Raw genomic sequence first — 16089 nt, forward strand, 5'->3', positions numbered from 1 at the left:
CTAGATCCTTATACAGGGGTATAATGAGGCCTCACTGTACAGGAGAGACCGGAGCGAGGAGCAGAGGCCTGATCACAAGAGCTGACAATGTGAGGAGACAGCAATGCTGAATAACAGTCTACACTGCGTCACTAGATCCTTATACAGGAGTATAATGAGACCTCACTGTACAGGAGAGACCGGAGCGAGGAGCAGAGGCCTGATCACAAGAGCTGACAATCTGAGGAGACAGCAATGCTGAATAACAGTCTACACTGCGTCACTAGATCCTTATACAGGGGTATAATGAGGCCTCACTGTACAGGAGAGACCGGAGCGAGGAGCCGGGGCCTGATCACAAGAGCTGACAATCTGAGGAGACAGCAATGCTGAATAACAGTCTACACTGCGTCACTAGATCCTTATACAGGGGTATAATGAGGCCTCACTGTACAGGAGAGACCGGAGCGAGGAGCAGGGGCCTGATCACAAGAGCTGACAATCTGAGGAGACAGCAATGCTGAATAACAGTCTACACTGCGTCACTAGATCCTTATACAGGGGTATAATGAGGCCTCACTGTACAGGAGAGACCGGAGCGAGGAGCAGGGGCCTGATCACAAGAGCTGACAATCTGAGGAGACAGCAATGCTGAATAACAGTCTACACTGCGTCACTAGATCCTTATACAGGAGTATAATGAGGCCTCACTGTACAGGAGAGACTGGAGCGAGGAGCAGGGGCCTGATCACAAGAGCTGACAATCTGAGGAGACAGCAATGCTGAATAACAGTCTACACTGCGTCACTAGATTCTTATACAGGAGTATAATGAGACCTCACTGTACAGGAGAGACCGGAGCGAGGAGCAGAGGCCTGATCACAAGAGCTGACAATCTGAGGAGACAACAATGCTGAATAACAGTCTACACTGCGTCACTAGATCCTTATACAGGGGTATAATGAGGCCTCACTGTACAGGAGAGACCGGAGCGAGGAGCCGGGGCCTGATCACAAGAGCTGACAATCTGAGGAGACAGCAATGCTGAATAACAGTCTACACTGCGTCACTAGATCCTTATACAGGGGTATAATGAGGCCTCACTGTACAGGAGAGACCGGAGCGAGGAGCAGGGGCCTGATCACAAGAGCTGACAATCTGAGGAGACAGCAATGCTGAATAACAGTCTACACTGCGTCACTAGATCCTTATACAGGGGTATAATGAGGCCTCACTGTACAGGAGAGACCGGAGCGAGGAGCAGGGGCCTGATCACAAGAGCTGACAATCTGAGGAGACAGCAATGCTGAATAACAGTCTACACTGCGTCACTAGATCCTTATACAGGAGTATAATGAGACCTCACTGTACAGGAGAGACCGGAGCGAGGAGCAGAGGCCTGATCACAAGAGCTGACAATCTGAGGAGACAACAATGCTGAATAACAGTCTACACTGCGTCACTAGATCCTTATACAGGGGTATAATGAGGCCTCACTGTACAGGAGAGACCGGAGCGAGGAGCCGGGGCCTGATCACAAGAGCTGACAATCTGAGGAGACAGCAATGCTGAATAACAGTCTACACTGCGTCACTAGATCCTTATACAGGGGTATAATGAGGCCTCACTGTACAGGAGAGACTGGAGCGAGGAGCAGGGGCCTGATCACAAGAGCTGACAATCTGAGGAAACAGCAATGCTGAATAACAGTCTACACTGCGTCACTAGATCCTTATACAGGGGTATAATGAGGCCTCACTGTACAGGAGAGACCGGAGCGAGGAGCAGGGGCCTGATCACAAGAGCTGACAATCTGAGGAGACAACAATGCTGAATAACAGTCTACACTGCATCACTAGATCCTTATACAGGGGTATAATGAGGCCTCACTGTACAGGAGAGACCGGAGCGAGGAGCAGGGGCCTGATCACAAGAGCTGACAATCTGAGGAGACAGCAATGCTGAATAACAGTCTACACTGCGTCACTAGATCCTTATACAGGGGTATAATGAGGCCTCACTGTACAGGAGAGACCGGAGCGAGGAGCAGGGGCCTGATCACAAGAGCTGACAATCTGAGGACACAGCAATGCTGAATAACAGTCTACACTGCGTCACTAGATCCTTATACAGGAGTATAATGAGGCCTCACTGTACAGGAGAGACAGGAGCGAGGAGCAGTGGCCTGATCACAAGAGCTGACAATCTGAGGAGACAGCAATGCTGAATAACAGTCTACACTGCGTCACTAGATCCTTATACAGGGGTATAATGAGGCCTCACTGTACAGGAGAGACCGGAGCGAGGACTGTGGAAAACGGATTTCTATTTCAAAAAAGAGCCGAACTTCCCATCACTACAAGGCAAAGTAGTACTACTAGTCACATGACAGTGACATCACCACAGGTCCTGCACCACACATTACTGAGTCCCGCCCCCTGATCACATGAATGTGACGTCATCACAGGTCCTTCAGCCCATTCACAGCAATAGATTCGTTATGAAATAGCAAACAATAAATCTCCCAGATATCAACCAATAAGCTCAGAGCTGCGCCCAGTACAGGCCGAATGTAGAGAGAGCGGGAGGAGGCTCAGTACTGAGCGTGTACCAGCACCTGAGCGACGGCAGCACCGAGGTGAGGAGCCAGAGACCGCGGGACAGGATCCGTCATCACTGACGTCTTGTAGATGTGATCGGAGCCTTAGTTACAGGATCCATCGGTCGTGGTCGGTGACGTCTTGTAGATGTGATCGGAGCCTTAGTTACAGGATCCATCGGTCGTGGTCGGTGACGTCTAGTAGATGTGATCGGAGCCTTAGTTACAGGATCCATCGGTCGTGGTCGGTGACGTCTTGTAGATGTGATCGGAGCCTTAGTTACAGAATCCATCGGTCGTGGTCGGTGACGTCTTGTAGATATGATCGGAGCCTTAGTTACAGGATCCATCGGTCGTGGTCGGTGACGTCTTGTAGATATGATCGGAGCCTTAGTTACAGGATCCATCGGTCGTGGTCGGTGACGTCTTGTAGATGTGATCGGAGCCTTAGTTACAGGATCCATCGGTCGTGGTCGGTGACGTCTTGTAGATGTGATCGGAGCCTTAGTTACAGGATCCATCGGTCGTGGTCGGTGACGTCTTGTAGATGTGATCGGAGCCTTAGTTACAGGATCCATCGGTCGTGGTCGGTGACGTCTTGTAGATGTGATCGGAGCCTTAGTTACAGGATCCATCGGTCGTGGTCGGTGACGTCTTGTAGATGTGATCGGAGCCTTAGTTACAGGATCCATCGGTCGTGGTTGGTGACGTCTTGTAGATATGATCGGAGCCTTAGTTACAGGATCCATCGGTCGTGGTCGGTGACGTCTTGTAGATGTGATCGGAGCCTTAGTTACAGGATCCATCGGTCGTGGTCGGTGACGTCTTGTAAATGTGATCGGAGCCTTAGTTACAGGATCCATCGGTCGTGGTCGGTGACGTCTTGTAGATGTGATCGGAGCCTTAGTTACAGCATCCATCGGTCGTGGTCGGTGACGTCTTGTAGATGTGATCGGAGCCTTAGTTACAGGATCCATCGGTCGTGGTCGGTGTCGTCTTGTAGATGTGATCGGAGCCTTAGTTACAGGATCCATCGGTCGTGGTCGGTGACGTCTTGTATATGTGATCGGAGCCTCAGTTACAGGATCCATCGGTCGTGGTCGGTGTCATCTTGTAGATGTGATCGGAGCCTTAGTTACAGAATCCATCGGTCGTGGTCGGTGACGTCTTGTAGATGTGATCGGAGCCTTAGTTACAGAATCCATCGGTCGTGGTCGGTGTCATCTTGTAGATGTGATCGGAGCCTTAGTTACAGGATCCATCGGTCGTGGTCGGTGTCATCTTGTAGATGTGATCGGAGCCTTAGTTACAGGATCCATCGGTCGTGATCGGTGTCATCTTGTAGATGTGATCGGAGCCTTAGTTACAGGATCCATCGGTCGTGGTCGGTGTCATCTTGTAGATGTGATCGGAGCCTTAGTTACAGGATCCATCGGTCGTGGTCGGTGTCATCTTGTAGATGTGATCGGAGCCTTAGTTACAGGATCCATCGGTCGTGGTCGGTGACGTCTTGTAAATGTGATCGGAGCCTTAGTTACAGGATCCATCGGTCGTGGTCGGTGACGTCTTGTAGATATGATCGGAGCCTTAGTTACAGGATCCATCGGTCGTGGTCGGTGACGTCTTGTAAATGTGATCGGAGCCTTAGTTACAGGATCCATCGGTCGTGGTCGGTGACGTCTTGTAGATGTGATCGGAGCCTTAGTTACAGGATCCATCGGTCGTGGTCGGTGACGTCTTGTAGATGTGATCGGAGCCTTAGTTACAGGATCCATCGGTCGTGGTCGGTGACGTCTTGTAGATGTGATCGGAGCCTTAGTTACAGGATCCATCGGTCGTGGTCGGTGACGTCTTGTATATGTGATCGGAGCCTCAGTTACAGGATCCATCGGTCGTGGTCGGTGTCGTCTTGTAGATGTGATCGGAGCCTTAGTTACAGAATCCATCGGTCGTGGTCGGTGACGTCTTGTAGATATGATCGGAGCCTTAGTTACAGGATCCATCGGTCGTGGTCGGTGACGTCTTGTAAATGTGATCGGAGCCTTAGTTACAGGATCCATCGGTCGTGGTCGGTGACGTCTTGTAGATGTGATCGGAGCCTTAGTTACAGGATCCATCGGTCGTGGTCGGTGACGTCTTGTAGATGTGATCGGAGCCTTAGTTACAGGATCTATCGGTCGTGGTCGGTGACGTCTTGTAGATGTGATCGGAGCCTTAGTTACAGGATCTATCGGTCGTGGTCGGTGACGTCTTGTAGATGTGATCGGAGCCTTAGTTACAGGATCCATCGGTCGTGGTCGGTGACGTCTTGTAGATGTGATCGGAGCCTTAGTTACAGGATCCATCGGTCGTGGTCGGTGACGTCTTGTAGATGTGATCGGAGCCTTAGTTACAGGATCCGTCGGTCGTGGTCGGTGACGTCTTGTAGATGTGATCGGGGCCTTAGTTACAGGATCCGTCGGTCGTGGTCGGTGACGTCTTGTAGATGTGATCGGAGCCTTAGTTACAGGATCCATCGGTCGTGGTCGGTGACGTCTTGTAGATGCGATTGGAGCCTCAGTTACAGGATCCATCGGTCGTGGTCGGTGACGTCTTGTAGATGCGATCGGAGCCTCAGTTACAGGATCCATCGGTCGTGGTCGGTGTCGTCTTGTAGATGCGATCGGAGCCTTAGTTACAGGATCCATCGGTCGTGGTCGGTGTCGTCTTGTAGATGTGATCGGAGCCTTAGTTACAGGATCCATCGGTCGTGGTCGGTGACGTCTTGTAGATGTGATCGGAGCCTTAGTTACAGGATCCATCGGTCGTGGTCGGTGACGTCTTGTAGATGTGATCGGAGCCTTAGTTACAGGATCCATCGGTCGTGGTCGGTGACGTCTTGTAGATGTGATCGGAGCCTTAGTTACAGGATCCATCGGTCGTGGTCGGTGACGTCTTGTAGATGTGATCGGAGCCTTAGTTACAGGATCCATCGGTCGTGGTCGGTGACGTCTTGTAGATGTGATCGGAGCCTTAGTTACAGGATCCATCGGTCGTGGTCGGTGACGTCTTATAGATGTGATCGGAGCCTTAGTTACAGGATCCATCGGTCGTGATCGGTGATGTCTTGTAGATGTGATCGGAGCCTTAGTTACAGGATCCATCGGTCGTGGTCGGTGTCGTCTTGTAGTTGTGATCAGAGCCTTAGTTACAGGATCCATCGGTCTTGGTCAGTGACGTCATGTAGATGTGATCAGTGTTAGGCGTCGTGTTCCTGCCACTGCACAGCAGGAATCCAGAGCCTTGCACCCAGCAGTCTCCCATTCCTCTTCGGCCACAGTGGAGCCTGCTCAGCAGATTCGTCGGTCCCGGCGCTATGCCCAGGCCAACTCCGTGGGTTTGCTTGCTGCTGCCACCTCTGGCAGAGCTATGACAATGCAGGCTGCTCAGCAGCGAGATTCTCCATGGACTAAGTCCTCATGTCGGGCCAATGAGCATGCCCGTGGAGTGATCTCCCATTGGACATCGATGGTCACGTGCTCAGGTCCTGCTCGTGTTCGGATTGGCCCATCCGAGAAGCCAGGAAGGTCCCGGACTCCCGAAGCTATAAAAGGTTCGCATGGCCGCTCGCCCATGCGCTACGATAGACTGTATTTACAGACTATAAGGTGTGAGAGATGTATGCACGTATGAATGTATCTGGTGACTGACTCATTATGAAACTCTTACCCTTGGTACGCATGTGTTGTGTAGCCTAGCCTGCTAGCTCCCAGGCTTAAGTGTAGGTAGTTCAGGGTTTGAGTCAGACATTGGTCTTCACCAGTGATCCAGCACGCCTCAGTGTTATGATTGAGTCACCGTAGGAGGCAAAAACAAAAATGCTAGCTAAGTCCAGAAAACCAGAGAGGTTGGCAGCTATCGGATTGCAGACCCCTGATCCTATCACAACAAGTAACAGTAGCCGTGGGGGGTTCCTACGATGCCCTAGACCCCTCAATCACAGCCGGAGAATTAAATAGGCCGAAAGAAAGGGGAAATCTAAACTGCCCCAGAGCAGACCCCAAAGCAATAGGCAGCCCCCAACATATAATGACGGTGAAGCAAGATGAAAACACTAACACAGACAGAAAGATAGACTGAGCAAAGAGGGGCCCAAAACTACCTAGATAGGAAAGGACAGGAAGGCTGCTGTCTGCATTCGGTGAAAAACCCTATGAAAATAAGAGCCAACAGGCTAACAGTAAAAAAGGCCCTGAAGACGCTAGGCTTCAAAAAAGCTATGTCAGTACTCAGGAATATTCTGAAGACAGAGCTACCGGCAAAAGGAGATTCAGCTCATCCCAGCAGGGAATGGCAGAATCCAGAAAAGCAAGGAAAACAAACACAAAACACAAATGCAATCAGGCAAAGCAGAAACTTAGCTTTAGGGAAGCAGGAATCAGACTGGTGTCCTAGAAGTCCACAGAGAAATCACCCGCAGGGCAGGAGGGCATCGGCATCCTTATATCCAGTCAGTGACTCCACTCAGCCAGTCATCCTCATTAGACTCAGGTGCCTGATAATCAGGCTCATTACCTTACTTTACCAGAATAGGGAGTTCCCCAGACCTCAGTGAAGAAGGGGAAAATGAACTCACAACAGTACCTCCCCCTTGAGGAGGGATCACCGAACCCTCAACCACGCCACCAGGGCGATCAGGGTGAGCCTGATGAAAGGCACGCACCAGTCTTTTGGCCTGAATATCAGAAGCAGAGACCCAGGAATTATCCTCCTGACCATAACCCTTCCACTTAACCAAATACTGGAGTCTCCGTCTAGCCAGACGGGAATCCAGTATTTTCTCTACCTCATATTCCATGTTACCTTCAACCAATACAGGGTCTGGAGGTGCCACCCCAGGAACAACTGGTTCAACAAACCTCTTCAACAAAGATTTATGGAACACATTATGGATTTTAAATGTGACAGGAAGAGCCAAACGAAAAGAGACCGGATTAATAATCTCCAAAATCTTGTAAGGTCCAATAAATCTAGGCTTAAACTTAGGAGAAGCCAACTTCATAGCAATATTTTTTGAAGATAACCACACCATATCACCAATCTTAAACTGGGGACCAATGGTCCTATGTCGATTGGAAAACCGCTGGGCCTTTTCCTGGGAGAGAGATAACTTATCCACCACTTGGTCCCAGATCTGGTGCATTCTCTCCACCACAGTGTCAACACCTGGGCAGGCAGAAGGCTCCACCTGCCCTGAAGAAAATCGAGGATGAAACCCAAAGTTACAAAAAAAAGGTGACATCAAAGTGGCAGAACTAGCTCTATTACTTAAAGCAAATTCGGCCAAGGGCAAAAATGAAACCCAATCATCCTGATCAGCGGAAATAAAACATCTCAAATACGACTCCAAGGTCTGGTTTGTTCTCTCTGTCTGCCCATTGGTCTGAGGGTGAAAAGCAGAGGAGAAGGACAACTGAATTCCCAGCTTGGAACAGAAAGTCCTCCAAAATCTAGACACAAACTGAACTCCTCTGTCAGATACAATGTTCTCAGGAATCCCGTGCAAGCGAACCACCTGTTGCAAAAACAGGGGCACCAACTCAGAGGAAGATGGCAACTTAGGGAGTGGTACAAGATGAACCATCTTAGGCTAGTTTCACACTAGCGTTTATGAGCCGCCGCTAAGCCCCGCCCCCTGCCGCGCCTCCGCCGGTAGCTCCGCCCACCGGCGCATGACGCTGCATGCGCCCTTCGTCCCCTATCTTTATCACTGCGCAGTATGCGTTTGGCGGCGCATGCGCCTTTTTGACGGTGCGCCGACGCAACCAAACTGCTGCAGGTTGCGTTTGGCGCAGGTTGGCACACCGTCAAAAGGACGCATGCGCCGCCAAACGCATACTGCGCACGGCCTGCGCCCCCAGTGATAAAGATAGGGGACGCAGGGCGCATGCAGCGTCATGCGCCGGTGGGCGGAGCTACCGGCAGAGGCGCGGCAGGGGGTGGGGCTTAGTGGCGGCCGTGCGCAGGCCGTCGCTGCGCTCATAAACGCTAGTGTGAAACTAGCCTTAGAGAACCTATCACAAATCGCCCAAATAACAGTCATTCTTTGAGAGACCGGCATATCAGAGATGAAATCCATTGAAATATGGGTCCATGGCCTCCTGGGGACCGGCAAAGACATCAACAACCCACTAGAGCGAGAACAAGATTTAGACCGGGAGCAAGTCCCACAGGACTGCACAAAATTCCTGAATTCATGAGACAAGGTGGGCCACCAAAAAGAGCGACTCACCAGATCTCTAGTACCAAAAATACCTGGATGACCAGCCAATGCAGAGCAATGAACTTCAGACATCACTCTCTTCTTCCACTGGTTAGGAACATACAACTTTCCACTGGGACAACGCTCAGGTTTGTCCTCCTGGAACTCTTGCAGAGCAAGTCTCAAATCGGGCGAGATGGCAGAAAGAACTACCCCTTCGCCTAAGATGGTAGCAGGCTTGGTCACCACAGGAGAATAAGCAAAGAAACTCCTAGAGAGGGCATCTGCCTTGACATTCTTAGTTCCAGGAAGAAAAGAAACCACAAAATCAAAACGTGTAAAAAACAAGGCCCACCTAGCCTGTCTAGGGTTCAAGCGTTTAGCCGACTCTAGGTAAATCAAATTCTTGTGGTCAGTGAGGATCACAACTTGATGTTTAGCTCCCTCCAACCAATGTCTCCACTCCTCAAATGCCCATTTCATGGCCAACAGTTCCCGATTCCCCACATCATAGTTACGTTCAGATGGAGAGAACTTTCGGGAAAAGAAAGCACAGGGATTCATTTTAGATGTTACAGGATCCTTTTGGGACAAAACAGCTCCTGCACCAATCTCAGAAGCATCCACCTCTACCTGGAACGGGAGTGAGACATCCGGTTGCCGCAAAACCGGGGCGGAGGTAAATCTTCGCTACAGCTCCTGAAAGGAAGCAACAGCCTCCGGAGACCAATTCAACACATCAGCACCCTTAGTCAGATCAGTTAATGGCTTGGCAATACTAGAAAATTTTGCTATAAATTTCCGATAAAAATTAGCAAACCCAAAAACTTCTGGAGGGCCTTCAAAGAAGTGGGCTGAACCCAATCATAAATGGCCTGTACCTTGGCCAGGTCCATTTCAATAGTTGACGGAGACAAAATAAATCCCAAAAATGAAATCCTCTGTACTCCAAAAAGGCATTTCGATCCTTTGACATACAGGGAATTCTCCCTCAAGATCCGGAACACAGTCCGAATATGTTCCACATGAGAATCCCAATCCTTGGAGAAGATCAAAATATCATCCAGATAGATAATCAAAAATTTATCGACAAAGTCTCGGAAAATATCGTTCATGAAGCACTGGAAGACAGAAAGGGCATTAGTGAGCCCAAAAGGCATCACCAGGTACTCAAAATTTCCCTCCGGAGTATTAAACGCCGTCTTCCATTCATCCCCCTGTTTAATGCGGATAAGATTATACGCCCCCCGAGGTCAAGCTTGGTAAACCAGCAAGCACCTCTAACTCTAGAGAATAGATCCGAAATCAGGGGTAACGGATACTGATATTTAATAGTAATTTTATTGAGGGCACGATAATCAATACAAGGCCTTAAAGAACCATCCTTTTTGGCCACAAAAAAAACAAAAACGGCACCTAAGGGTGAAGAGGATGGTCGAATATGACCCTTCTCCAACGCCTCCTTAATATAGGACCGCATAGCCTCGTGCTCGGGTACAGATAAATTGAAGAGCCGACCCTTGGGAAATTTACACCCCGGGCTTAGTTCAATTGCACAGTCATAACTCCTATGAGGAGGCAAGGACGCAGACTCATTCTCACTAAATACATCATAAAAGTCCGCCAAATAGTCAGGAACATTATGCGACTGAGGAGAGGTGGAAAAAACCGGAGCCTCACTAAAGGCACACCGACAACCCCAACTCACCACAGACACAGACTTCCAATCCCAAACTGGATTATGAATTTGCAACCAGGGAAACCCCAGAACAACGGCATTATGCAGACCATGCAACACCAAAAATCTGCAATTTTCTTGATGGTCTGGGGCGACCCGCTTGACCACCTGGGTCCAAAACTGAGGTTTATTTTTAGCCAAAGGAGTAGCATCAATCCCCCTCAAAGGGATAGGCGTCTGCAGAGGTGTCATCGGAAATCCACAACGTTTAGCAAAATCCAAGTCCATTAGCTTTAGCGCTGCTCCCGAATCCACAAAAGCCTTGGCGGAAAATGTGGACAGGGAGCAGATCAGAGTAATTGCCAGAAGAAACTTAGGTTGAACACCACCAACAGAAAACGTGTGTGCAAAGCGTTTCTCTCGTTTAGGACAAACAGAAATAATATGCGAGGCATCTCCACAGAAAAAACACAGCTTATTACGCCTTCTGAACACCTGACGTTGCGCCTTAGACAAAACTCTATCACATTGCATAGGTTCAGACGTCAGTTCAACCGGTGGCAACACCTCTCGTGCAATCCTGCGTTCACGTAAACGCCGATCAACCTGAATGGCTAATGACATAGAATCGTCCAGACCAGAGGGAACAGGAAATCCCACCATAGTATCTTTTACGGCTTCTGACAAACCCTTCAGAAAGAGAGCAGCCAAGGCATTATCATTCCAGGTAGTAAGGACCGCCCACTTTCGGAACTTTTGACAGTACAACTCTGCAGAATCTCGACCCTGGTTTAATGCCAACAGGGTCTTTTCAGCCTGATCCATAGCATTAGGTTCGTCATACAACAACCCCAAAGCTTGAAAGAATGCGTTCAAATTAGTCAGAATAGGATCATCTGGTTTCAAAGAAAACGCCCAATCCTGGGGATCGCCACGCAGCAAAGAGATGACAATTTTAACCTGCTGCGAGGAGCTCCCTGACGAGTTAGGCTTCAAGGCAAAAAATAATTTACAATTATTTTTGAAACTCAAAAATTTAGATCGATTCCCAAAAAATACATCAGGTGTAGGGATCTTTGGTTCAACAGCATGCGAACGAGCAAGGTAGGCGGAAACTCCCAGCACTTCCGCAGCGAGCTGCTCCACATGATCAGACAATTGCTTTATCTCCATTGAGAGAAAAAAAAAATTCCCCCTACGGCCTCAGAGATATAGAGGAAAGAATATACACACTTTTTTTTTTTTTTTTTAAACACAATTCTTTCCTGCTATTGAGTACCCTAGGATCTGCGGTATGGCGGGTGATTCTGTTATGATTGAGTCACCGTAGGAGGCAAAAACAGAAATGCTAGCTAAGTTCAGAAAACCAGAGAGGTTGGCAGCTATCGGATTGCAGACCCCTGATCCTATCCACAACAACTAACAGTAGCCGTGGGGGGTTCCTACGATGCCCTAGACCACTCGATCACAGCCGGAGAACTAAATAGGCCTAAAGAAAGAAAGGGGAAATCTAAACTGCCCCAGAGCAGACCCCAAAGCAATAGGCAGCCCCCAACATATAATGACGGTGAAGCAAGATGAAAACACTAACACAGATAGAAAGATAGGTGGAGCAAACGATGGGGCCCAAGCTAACTAAAAAGGACAGGATAGAAAAGCTGCTGTCTGCAATCCGTAAAAATCCCTACCAAAAAATGTCCCAACCGTCTGATAGGAAAAACAGGCCCTGAAGTCGCTAGGACTTCAAAAAGACTATATCAGCACTCAGGTAAATTCTGAAGACAGAGCAAAGAGACAAACTGATCAGAGACAAAAATAGAACTCAGCACACCCCCGACCGGGGATGGCTGAACTCCAAAAAACAAGGTAAGGAAAACAAAACTAATAAGTTTTTGCTCTGCTCTTGAACTTATCTTTGGGAAGCAGGAATCAGACCGGTCTCAAAGAATAAGCAAAACCAAAGAAAAAACAATGTATGTATATACCCTAATGAAAATCAATAAGTAAAAAAGCAAGTGCATTAAGTAACATAGGGTACTTGGTCTCAAAGAATCCAGCAGAGAAATCACCAGCGACTCAGAAGGGCGTCGGCTGCCTTATATCCAGTCAGAATTTCCTGTTACCCAGTCATCATCTACCAGATCAAGTGTTTGGTAATCAGCCTCACTACCTTCCTTCACCAGAAGAGGGAGTTCATCAGACATCGACGGTGAAGGGGAAAATGAACTCACAACACAACAGAGCCTGCCCCCGTACACACCAGGTGACGATAACCCGCGTGTGTTTTTTATAGTATACCGCCATATAGCATCCGCCATTACTGAGCAGCAGGTAACCACCCCTGCACGGTGGATCCCGGGCTGAGAACGCACCTTATTACCATCTTTATTATTTGGTGCGTTCTGCCAGCCCTAACATTATCCTAGCACCAGGGTCTGGCTAGTAATGGCGGATGAACAGCGACAGCTGCACTACATCTGGCAGCTGCAGGGCAGGTTGGCAGCTCTCGAGCGTTCAGCCTCAGCTGCGGATGTTACTGCGGTCGCTGTTCAGGCAGCCACAGAGGCTGTGTCCCGTGTGACCACAGCCATCCCTGCCCCGACTTTGTCCCGCCTCCCGCTGCCCGAGAAGTTCTCAGGTGATAGTGCTTCTTGTAGGGGTTTCGTAAGCCAGTGCTCTATACAGTTGGAGCTGCTGGCCGCACGATTCCCCTCTGAGCAGGCTAAAGTGAGATTTATTATTTCCCTCTTGTCAGGCAGGGCTCTGGAGTGGGCCACACTGCTGTGGGAGCGTGGTGATCATGTTGTGCAGAGTGTCTCGCAGTTCTTGGGCACTCTGAAGCAGGTCTTCCTGGGACCACGAGTCACCAATGACACCACGCTCCAGCTGTTGGCATTGTCACAGGGCTCATCCATGGTCAGCCACTTTGCCATCCAGTTCCGAACGCTGGCCTCAGAGTTAGAGTGGCCAGATAAGGTCCTCATTCCGGCATTCTGGAGAAGTTTGGCTGGCCATGTGAAGGACGCTTTGGCCACCAGGGAGATTCCCGCTACACTGGAGGAGCTTATCACTGTCTCCACCCGTATTGATCTTCGCTTCTCCGAGCGAAGGTTGGAGCGGGCCCAGTGTAGGCAGAGGATTAGGTTGGCACCTAGTTTTGCTAAACTTCTGGAATCTTCCGATCGGGCGTCTGAGCGTCAGGGGGCTTCCCGTGAGGGATCCAGGCCCCGGTCCTCTCGAGCTCCTGTGAGCTGTCATGTTTGCCGGCAGTCCGGTCACCTTGCCAACCGGTGCCCACAGCAGCTGGGAGAATGCTCGCGCCTAGTGGCCGTAGGAGGCGGCGCACTAGAATCAGCGGCGTTTTCCTCCAAGCTGTCCTTTAAGGGGACACTTGAGTTTGATTCTTCCTTTCTGGCGGTGGAGGATTGCGTGGATTCCGGGGCAGAGGGCAATTTTATGCCGTCAGCCTTCGCTCAATGGCACGCTATACCCCTGGTTATGATGTCTACACCAGTCACCGTCAGAGTGGTGAATGGCGCCACTCTACCCTCACAGATAACCCAGCAGACCGCCCCCTTGTTACTCTCAGTGGCTCCATCTAATCAGGAAACGATATCCCTCCTCGTCATGCCTGAGGGTATTGACCAGGTACTTTTAGGGGTCCCCTGGTTGCGGTACCACTCCCCACATATAGAGTGGTCCTCAGGGAGGATTATTGGGTGGAGTAAATCATGTGAGGGTAGATGTCTGAGGGAGTGCGTTCAGGTTGCCTCCACCGAGGTTCCCGCAGATCTCTCCTCGCTCCCCAAACAATATCGACAGTATGCGGACCTGTTGTCCAAAAAGGCTGCGGAGACCCTTCCACCGCATCTCCCCTATGACTGTCCTATTGACCTCTTGCCTGGTGCTGAGCCTCCCCGGGGTCGAGTCTATCCCCTATCTCTCCCGGAGACAGAGGCCATGTCTCAATACATCAGGGAGAATCTGGCAAGAGGATTCATTACGAAGTCAGTGTCACCAGCAGGGTTGGGATTCTTCTTCGTCCAGAAGAAGAGTGGGGAACTACGTCCTTGCATTGATTACAGGGGTCTTAACGCCATCATCGTTAAGAATAGGTATCCTCTGCCCCTTATATCTGAGCTGTTTGATAGGCTACGGGGAGCGAGGCTGTTTTCCAAACTTGATCTGCGGGGGGCTTACAACCTGATTCGCATCCGTGATGGGGACGAATGGAAGACGGCATTTAACACCAGGGATGGGCACTATGAATACCTGGTAATGCCCCGGCCATCTTCCAAGACTTTGTGAACGATATCTTCCGAGATAGACTACAACCGAGGTGGTAAGCATATCTGGATGAGATTCTCATCTACTCTCCAGATATTGACTCCCACCGGAGAGATGTTTGCAAAGTTTTCGATCGCCTGCGGGCAAACTCCCTCTATGCCAAGTTGAAGAAGTGTGTGTTTAAGCAGGAGTCCTTGCCTTTCCTGGGCTATATCATCTCCACCCGGGGATTGGCCATGGATCCTGCCAAGCTACCATGCAGGCTGCTCAGCAGCGAGATTCTCCAGGGACTAAGTCCTCATGTCGGGCCACTGAGCATGCCCGTAGAGTGATCTCCCATTGGAGATCGAGGGTCACGTGCTCAGGTCCTGCTGGTGTTCGGATTGGCCCATCCGAGAAGCCAGGAAGGTCCCTGACGCCCGTGGCTATAAAAGGTTTGCATGGCCGCTCGCCCATGCGCTAGGATACACTGTATTTACAGACTATAAGGTGTGAGAGATGTATGAATGTATCTGGTGACTGACTCATTATGAAACCTCTACCCTTGGTACGCATGTGTTGTGCAGCCTAGCCTGCTAGCGCCCAGGCTTAGGTGTAGGTAGCTCAGGGTTTCAGTCAGACATTGTCCTCACCAGTGATCCAGCACGCCTCAGTGCACGTGCTGCACACTCCACTGCCAGCGTCTTTAGCGGCGCTTGTGGCAGCGACGCCGCACACTCAGTGGGCCTAGAAGGACTCTAACCCCGTGTCCTTGGGGTAGTGTTCTGTGGCCGTACACTGTGCGCTCTTTTATCCGAGCTCTGTGAGCACAAACAGGCTCCGGAATTTATGTTCAGCGGTAGTGCGGCTCTGTGAAGCAACAGAGTCTGCCCCCGTACACACCGGGTGACGATAACCCGCGTGTGTTTTTATAGTATACCGCCATATAGCATCCGCCATTACTGAGCAGCAGGTAACCACCCCTGCACGGTGGACCACGGGCTGCGAACGCACCTTATTACCATCTTTATTATTTGGTGCGTTCCGCCAGACCTAACATTATCCTAGCAACAGGGTCTGGCTAGTAATGGCGGATGAACAGCGACAGCTGCACTACATCCGGCAGGTTGGCAGCTCTCGAGCGTTCAGCCTCAGCTGCGGATGTTACTGCGGTCGCTGTTCAGGCAGCCACAGAGGCTGTGTCCCGTGTGACCACAGCCATCCCTGCCCCGACTTTGTCCCGCATCCCGCTGCCCGAGAAGTTCTCGGGTGATAGTGCTTCTTATACGGGTTTCGTAAGCCAGTGCTCTATACAGCTGGAGCTGC

At 50.3% G+C, this 16089-nt stretch overlaps 1 protein-coding gene across 1 annotated transcript in view; it reads left to right on the forward strand.

The window, feature by feature from the left end:
* Window positions 1–2446: 2446 nt before the first annotated feature.
* Window positions 2447–16089, forward strand: part of LOC141074922 (uncharacterized) — a 56445-nt gene continuing 42802 nt past the window's right edge. The window contains exon 1 of the mRNA XM_073562236.1: window positions 2447–2617. The gene's annotated coding sequence lies outside the window, so the exon portion shown is untranslated. The remainder of the gene's footprint in view (window positions 2618–16089) is intronic.

Source organism: Dendrobates tinctorius, unplaced genomic scaffold, assembly GCF_039654945.1.
Source record: "Dendrobates tinctorius isolate UK_male_01 unplaced genomic scaffold, ASM3965494v1 ptg000342l, whole genome shotgun sequence".
Lineage (NCBI taxonomy): Eukaryota > Metazoa > Chordata > Amphibia > Anura > Dendrobatidae > Dendrobates > Dendrobates tinctorius.